The sequence below is a fragment of the Tupaia chinensis genome, unplaced genomic scaffold, assembly GCF_000334495.1.
Source record: "Tupaia chinensis unplaced genomic scaffold, TupChi_1.0 Scaffold000396_1, whole genome shotgun sequence".
NCBI classification, from domain to species: domain Eukaryota; kingdom Metazoa; phylum Chordata; class Mammalia; order Scandentia; family Tupaiidae; genus Tupaia; species Tupaia belangeri.
The window spans coordinates 1449550-1458495 of NW_006159898.1; positions in this window are offsets into that span (position 1 = coordinate 1449550).

Below are 8946 nucleotides of genomic sequence, written 5' to 3' on the forward strand. Positions count from 1 at the left end.
GGCCCGCTGATCCTCGCTCCGGCGCCCGCCCTTAGCGGCTGGGCGTTGAATTCCGGGAAGTAGGAGCTGCAGGCTCGCTCAGCGCGGGTATGGGTGCTACTGTCACTCGGATGGTTGCGCAAGGAGGTCACAGCGGAGAGACTGAGGAGGAACCGGGGAGGAACGGGGGTGGGGAGAGACTGCAAACTGTGACAGGACCCGAGCAGGGGGACCCGAGGATGGCCACAGTGCACAAGCCGAAGGGGCCGGGTCGTGCGTAGGGGTCGGGCCGCCCAGGCCTTGGCTCCACTCTCCCCGGTCCTGTCCGAGCTCTGATCCGCAGGGCTCGGGCGACGGTTGCTGCGTCACATCGGAACCCAACTGTTGGGCAACTGTGGTCCCCCTTCCGCCGCCCGGCACGCTTGGGCGACCTGCGACAGCTTCTTGGGGGGCTCGTGCCCCGTTCGGGCGGGGCACTTAAGGAGAAAAACATTGGGAGCGGGTTGTTGACATCCTGTGACGCTACGTCATTCATTTGTGGGTAACCGAAGCCTGGTTCAAAAAAGAACCTTGACAACCTTTACTTTCTAGGTCTCTCCCTGGAAGGAGGGTTAAGGAGGGCGGCGCCGCATCGCAACAGAAACTACTCCAGGGACATTAGTAACTGTCTCAGGTTAACGTGCTACAATTTAGTTGACGGTTTCTTTTCATAACTGTAACTGAGGGCCTCAGTTACAACTCTTGCAGTGTGTTGGAAACAGTATCTTTTCAAGCATGGTGGTGTCTTAATTGTTTTCGAAAGCATTGCTTTTTATTCAAAATTGTTTTACATTTCATTTATTTTTTTCAAGTCTGCAGATTGTCTTGCGTCCTCTAGGTTAATGATAATTTAAAAAAATTTCTAATCCCACTCTTAGATCATTTGATTTGATGTGGAGGCCCACCTGCCAAGTTAAATGAGTTTTGATTGTGGTAACATGCACTCCCTAAATGATTTTCCCATATGGGAAATATTCCAAAAATTTCAGGCTGCCATCCATTTCAACAATTTGGTTCAAAGAGATTGCAAAACAGTTTCATGTGCTTATTATATTCAATGTGCTTATTATATTCAAGGGTATATTCACTCCGGAAAGTGGGGAAAGGCAAGCAGGTACTATGCAAAAAAGTTATGTTTGTCTGCAATCACTAAATAGCAAAACAAAATGGAACAGTGTCACCCTTTGCAAAATGATCTGTGTTAGTGTTTTCTTTGTTTTTTGTTTTTTGTTGTTTTTTTTTTTTTTCCCTAGGTATTTTTAAATAGTTTTAGTGCTTGGTTGTGAAGAATAGCAAGATCATACAAATTTCTATTTATGACATTTATAAAGTCCATAAAGTATTATAAGTGCTAGGTCCAGCAGATAGCATAATAATTACGTCACTGTAATCTCACATAGTCCACCGAGTTCCAGTCTCCGGCCCAGTGGTTTAAAACTCAGGCCAGGGCCCTGTGTAAGTGTGCCCAAAATCCCAAGAGGAGAGTGGAGAAGGAACTGCAGTGTGGCCATCCCCCGTGAAGCGTGATTTCTCACTTTCTTTCTGTCTCCATCTCTCTCAAGCTTTAGAGTTTTAAGTTTTAATGATAGGAAATTTATTTCTTGGATTACTAGAGTGTTCCTAAAAAAAATTAAATTCCCCAGCAAAGCCAGCCATGGCAGATAAAGAATTTTGTAATCAAAACTGTGACTCAGACAATGAAATTCTGTCATTATCTTACAAAAAGAATTAATGTATTGACAGTCTGTTTTACATGTTTTCTGAAAGCACAAGTCAAGCTTTTTTTAATTACTCATTTTAACTAGTTAGTGCCTTAGGATGTGCTTTTTGTAAAAGAAACTGGGGATTTATATTTCACATAAAATCATATACTTTGGCTCACAGATTTTCAGAGTATTTAAAATGTGGAAGAATACAAAGGAAATGGAAAATTGCAAAATGTTTTCAGTTTAAGGTTTTTGTTTGCTTTTGTTTCTCATTTGCTATTAGACAAGTGCACTTGCCAGGGAGAGAGAGAAAGATGGAGTGACAAAATGAGAAAGCACCCCCCTCAAAGGGGAATGACCATGTTGTATTCCCTTCTCCCATTCTCAGAATTTTGGGCACACTCAAACACACCCCCAGAATATTTTCAAGCCACCAGGACTTGAACCCTGCTGTTGACCATATAGGATCTAGCTACCTTAACCTCCATACCACCTGCTGACCCACTTGTTTTAAGGTTTTAGAAAATTGACAGATAATGTGAAAGTGATCAGTTTTTTAATTACTTGCTTTCTGCATAGTTAAATTCTGTTTCACTTTGTTGAAATAAACTGTTTTTATCACTAATTAGTACTAAACACAGTAATCTGACTTGATTATCTCAACACATGACCAGCAAAAATCCCAGAAAATGAACATGAACCAGGTGGATTTTTATTTTATTTATTTATTTATTTATTGCTGTTTAGTTTCCCATTTGGAAAATTTTATATTGGGGAAGTAGGGAGGATACAACTTCTGCAGAATTTAGTACAGCAGTCTGGGTTCTTAATTCAGATATGCTCTCTTAGGAATGGTTGTTTTTAGGTGTATATAAACAGAACCACTTACCCAGAATTGTGAAATGTGTAACATACAGAGGGTGATAACTCTTACTCTTTTCTTTTTTTGGATGCTAAAGTAGGGCTTAATTCCATCATTATGTTCTCCTTGCCTAGAAGGCTTATATAGAAGTCACTGTAACAATCAGGACAGTATTAGAATACCCAAGAATCTCACCCTGTGACATCATCCCATAGGTCCTTGCCAATCAGGAAGATCTTTCCAAATATAATGAAACTTATAAAGTCCTCTTAAAAGAACACATGAAATCCCAAGTCATGGTTATAGTGAAGAGTTACTGTACATTTTCTATTTTCTTAATCATAAAAAATTATACGAGATAGTTCCCAGTGTAGACAGAGGGCAGAAGCCAGTCAGCTAGGAGGTTTTTGCCTGACTGTACATGTCTGACACTCCCATCCTTTTCTCCATCTAATATGCAGCATTTCAAGGTCGTATATAGTTTTTGGGAAAAGTTTCTCGGATTGTGATCTGCCAGCAGCTGTTCACCTTGTTTATGTCCACTGTATTTGGGGAATTGCAACAAATTACATTTCAAATGGCAAATTGTTGGAAGATGCTGAGAAGTAACTGTGTATAAGATCTAATAGATACTGAAGTGGATACAAAGATTTGCACTTCCTTTGCTTATAAAATAAAGTGTGTACACAGAGTAGAAAAAGAGGTTGATTAAGAAGCTGACCTTTGGCTAGGCTGAGCCTGTGTGCTCGTGTTTACTGAGCTGGAGCCCACAAGGCCAATTATGCACTTTGAGTCCCAGACCCAGCAGCTTGAAAAACGCCAGTCATGCATGTATGCACACATGCCCAAAATCCCCAGTGGGAGGAAGAATTATGGTGTGACCATGCCCCACGGGGGAGAAGTGTGCTTGCATATTTTCTCTGTGTGTCTCCAGTGAGTGCATGCATGCTTTGACAAATGAAAGAAAAAAAAAAAAAAAACAGGAGCAGCTAACCTCAAAATAACAATTGATGCATTGATCCTATCGCTCCTTCCTCTCAAATTCTTTCTTCACTAATGTCTAAATGCCATCCACTTTACTTTGGGTTAGTTTTGTTTTGGTTTTGGTTTTTTTATGCCCAGTTCTGTGTTTAGACCTCTTGTTTGTCTACATCATTCCCTTCACCTCACTCTTTAGGTTCCCTGCAAACTTGCAATCTAATGAAATCATTCCCTTGCTTATATGACACATATGTACTTAAATAGACATAACATTATATGTGGGTATCATATATATTCAATATTAAGTACTCAGCCTTTTCACAGTCTGACCCCAGCATTTTCTCTATCTTGCCTAGCAGACACTTGATACTCCAGTCATCATTTCTTCAGGTCATTGTAAATGGATATAGCCCATCTAGCCTATGAATCAGTCTCAAAGGTTTCAGTAAATGGTCAAGAACTGTTGAATACCCTGACACAGTTGTGCTGATGCCCTGTGACACTTGTCGGGAGCTCGCTGGCCTCCCTTTAGGACGTGGAGCTGAGCATTTGGTTAAGTGTAGCCTGTCCTTTCAGTGGTAGTAGATCATCCGTTTCTATACCTGCATTGTGGAATTCTGGAACACAGAAAAACTGTATCCCCAGTGTATTACATTGACATTCATTCAATAAATATGTGAGAACTTACGGCATACCTGACAATTCGCTAAGGCACGGGAGGATTATAATACAACAAAGACTGACTCAGAGTTAAAGTCCAGGAAACAAGCACACCATAAAGTCACAGCTGAGAAAATGGTATGAAGACACATACAGCGCTGTGAGAATTCCTAGCAGAGTCCTGGTCAGGAAAGTCTCTCGGAAGTGGTATAATCCAAGAACTGAAGAATTAGTGAATTAGGTAGCAGAAGAGAAGACAGCTTCCAGGCTTAAAAAAGTGGGGGAGGGCAATATTTCTAGGACTAGAGAGATCGTGTCAGTGCACCTCCCAGTTTGTCAAACACAGGTCTTACTCCGTTTCAGAACTTTCCTGGTTGGAGTGGTAAATTATGCAGACACCCTCTGGTAAAGGACTAAGAACTGTGCTGGAGTAAACAGTGTCTGGGCAAGAGGTGGCCCCTCAGGACCCAAAGGCTAGGTAAGAAAGTAGATTCTTCAAAACAGGATTCTAAACCAGGCAGTTGGGGGAGAGACTTGATGGGATTAGAAAATTGAGAGTTTTACTTCAGTTGTAAATTCCAATACAGGATTAGAGGTGGGTCTAAGTGATACTAATCTTCCTAAATGAGCTAGAAGATTTAGCAGGTAAAAGGCTAGAAATGATGTGGTGAGCCAGGATAGAATTATGATGGTGGAAAAGCAGATCTGAGAGGAAAAGTAGGAAGGATTTGATAGAGTTAGATTCAGGGATAGGAGGAAAAGGAAAGTTGGACATTTGCAGCTGAATGGTAGTGACATTCACTTGAATAGTAATGTATCTGAGTTGTGTAGGTGGGATTGTAAAGAGACTTTTAAAAGTTCATGGAAAAGTGGAATTAGAGTATGAGTTTATTTTGGGGCAAAAAAATTTGAAATTCACTCACAGCTTCTTCATAATATGCATTTCCCATGAACTTTTGAAGACCCTGGTATGTTTACTTTAGGATTTACTGAGTTTCTCCTGTCTTTGGATCATCCGAAGAGGCTTTTGCATAGAAGGGTAGAGCTGTGACGTGAGATCTAGACTGAAAGTGAAAACTGGTAAACATGGGAGAAAAAAATGGAAGCCTTGTGTATCTCTGAAATAGACTTGGACGACAGCCTAGAAGTGTGAAATGAAGAACTTCATTTTGACTCCGAGGAAGCAGAGTTGGATAAGGGTGTTATGTTATTGAAGACAAACGAGTAACTGCCTTAAGAAGAGTGGTGAACATTTTCCAACGCTGTTGAAACGTCATGTAAAATGAGCCCTGAAAAGCATCTACTGGATTTAGGGACATGATTTTCAGTTACCTTAGTAAGAATTATTTTTGTTGGATTAATAGAACAAGAAGCCATATTGGAGTGGAATGTGACAAATAATGAAGAAATGGAATCATGAGATCTAAATTTCTCTTTTAAAGCATTTGATTTTCAGTCATTTTTTTAAAAAGAACTATTTTTTATTTAACTTTACTTATTATTATTTTCCAGTTCGATCAGGGAGAGTCAGAGAAAGAGATAGAGGGAAAGCGAAAAAGCAAGCCACCAGGTCCAGGACTTGTACTGTGGGCGGCCATGTGGGAGTCCAGCGCCTTTAGCCACCACGCCACCTGCTAGCCCTAAAGTATCTGATTTTTACTTAAGAGACAGCATGAATATTTTTGGTTTGCTTTTTGGGAGGTTTATAGATTTTTATTTGTGAAAAGGTGAAAAATATGTGGTGTTTCAAAAATGAGAAAAAATATCCTTTTGAGAGAGAGGTTGAATATATGAGAGAAGATTTAGGTCTCGGGCTGGCCCCATGGCCTAGTGATTAAGGGAGCCAGATCCCACATGACTAACTGTGTGGTTTGAATCCCAGCCCCAGCAGTTTGGAAAAAACACTCAGTGTATACCCTAGATCCTGATAGGATGGGGAAATGGAGGAAAAGGGATTGTGGCATGGCCACGCCCCATTATCTGGGGAGTGGGGAGAAGGAAAAGTGCTTTTTCCCTCTTCCTTCCACTCTGTCTCTCTCTTTCTAATAAACGTACATATCATCTAGCCAAAAACAAAACAAAAATTTTATTAACCGAGAGAAGGCCAGCCGGTGGTGTGGTGGTTAAGGTGGCTAGATCCCACGTCAGTGACTGCACAAGTTAGGTCTCAGACTCCGAAGCTTGAAAGACATACCGGACGTGTGCGTGTGTGTCCAAAATCCTGAGGAGAATAGAGGAAAAGACACTGCAACGTGGCCATACCCCATGGCGGGCCGGCGGGAGTGGGGGGTTCTCGCTCTGGCAAATGCTTGTACCTTAGGAAAATTTCAAAAAAAGTTTTTTAAAAAAGAATTAACTGGAAGAGTTAGCACTTACAAATCATTCAACAAAGTGAATACACCACAAATAGTTTAAGTGCCTAATTTGAAAAAAAAAAAAATACCTTTTCTGTTTTTTCTCAGTTGGGGGCCAAGCAGTAGATACCACTGTTTATAGTAATAGGCACGGGGTGGTCACTTAATGTGTGATTTAAAAGTTTCTGAGAGCTCACCATTTCCTAAATGTATGCCTCATTCTCGACTACTGCTTGAAAAGTCTGTTTGCTAAAAATCTATTTTAAAACATATATTCCAGGAAGTAATGTTTCGAAGGTACCCGACTGTACCAAAATATAAAATTACCTGAGGAGCTTTACAATAAAAATGTCCAAATCCCACCTCAGGAAATTGTATTCCATTGTTCCGAGGTGGGGCCTTGGCATATGCATTCTTTAAAAGCTCCCCAGGGTGATTCTAATGTGCCATTAGTGTTTAAAAACCAGTGACATCATTCTATTAACACTGAATTGACTCATATAACATTTCATTTATATGAAGCATGAAGAGACCAAAACACTAGCCTACAAAACAGTGGTTCTTGGCCCAGCCCTAATGGCATAGGCTGCACAATGCTTGAGCCACATGGGAGGCCCAGGTTCAGGTCCCTAGTGGACCTGAGTGTGCCAAGCACACCCACGTGTACTTGTGAGCCTGGCTGGGAGAACTGGGGAAGGAGTTTGATTTGTGTGTGTTTTGTGTATCTCTGTCTGTGTCTCTCAAGAAATAAACTTGAAAAGAAAGGAAATTTTAAAAACTAATGGTTCTTAATTGTGGTTGAAGGGGATGGGATTTTGCCTCATGAAGGACAATTGACAAAACCTGGAAATATCTGTGGGTCCCAATGGGTAGGGCCTGGGAAGTTTATGTACTAATATAGAAGCAAGAAATACTGCTAATAATCCTTCAACACACTTTATCACAACAGAAATTTTCTGGGTTAAAATGACAGTAGTGGGACCAGCAAATGGCATAATGGTTATGTCACTGGACTCCCACGTAGTCAACTGCAGTTTGAGTCCCAGACCCTACAACTTAAAACTCACACTGGGCACCTGTGTGTGTGCTCAAAATCCTAAGGAGAGACTAGAGGAGAAGGGATTGCAGCATACCCACCCCACCCCCACCCCCCGGAGTAATTTCTCACTTGCTGTCTCTGTGTCTCTCCAGCAAGTACATGAGACCTATAGCAAAAATCTTTCTCAAAAAACAAAAAAAAAGTGTGTGTGTGGGAGGGAGGGGGGCGGCCAACAGGTGTCATGGTGGTTAACAGCACTGGATTCCCACCTGTCAGACTGCGGTTTGAGTCCAAGAGACCTGATGGCTTGCGTTCTCATTTTCATTTCTCTCTCTCTTTCTGTCTCTCTCTCTCTCTGTCCCTCTCTGATCAAATTAAAATAAGTAAATAAAGTTAAAATATTTTTAAAAAAAAATTTTAAAAGACAGTAGTGCCCCTGCTGAGAAATCCTTCTATAAAAATAGCAAGTTAGAAAGTATTTTTAAGTGAAATCTTAATAGAGGACGAGGTTGTAGTTTGATAAGAATGCTGGGACCAGCAGATGGCATAATGGCTATGTCGCTGGACTCCCATGTATGTAGTCGACCACGGTTCGAGTCCTGGACGTGGTGGCTTAAACTCACACCAGGTGTGTGTGCGTGTGTGCCCAAGATCCTGAGAGGAGAATGGAGAAGTGACTGCGGTGTGGCCATCCACCCTGGGGTTGACTTCTTGTTTTCTGTCTCTCTGTCTTTCTGCTGAGTGCACGTGCCCTATAGAAAAACCTCTCAAAAAAAAAAAAAAAGAATGCTTAATGAATGAGGATCTACTGTGCTTGGCAATTTAGTATAAACTCATCTTTGCTTATAACCAGTAACAAAGGTCTCAAATAAAATATATTTTGTGGAACTAAGATTGTGACTAGCATAATACAGTGATTACAATATTATTTTCCTTGTTTAAAAAAAATTTATGTGGTGACCAGCAGTTAGCGTAATGGCTACGTCGCTGGACTCACATGTAGTCGACCGTGGTTCGCGTCCTGGACCTGGTGGCTTAAAACTCACGCCAGGCGCATGTGTGTGCATGCCCAAGATCCTGAGAGGAGAATGGAGGAGAAGGGATTGTGGCGTGGCCATCCCCCCTGGGGGGGGTGATTTCTCGCTTTCTGTCTCTCTGTCTCTCTCTGTCTGGCGAGCACACACGCCCTATAGCAAAAACCTCTCCAAAAAAAAAAAAAAATTCATGTGCAACTGGAACTTTTTTTTTTTTAAGAGATTTTTGCTAGAGGGGATGTGTGTTTACTAGAGAGACCGAGAGACACAAAAAGAGAGAAATCACCCCCCA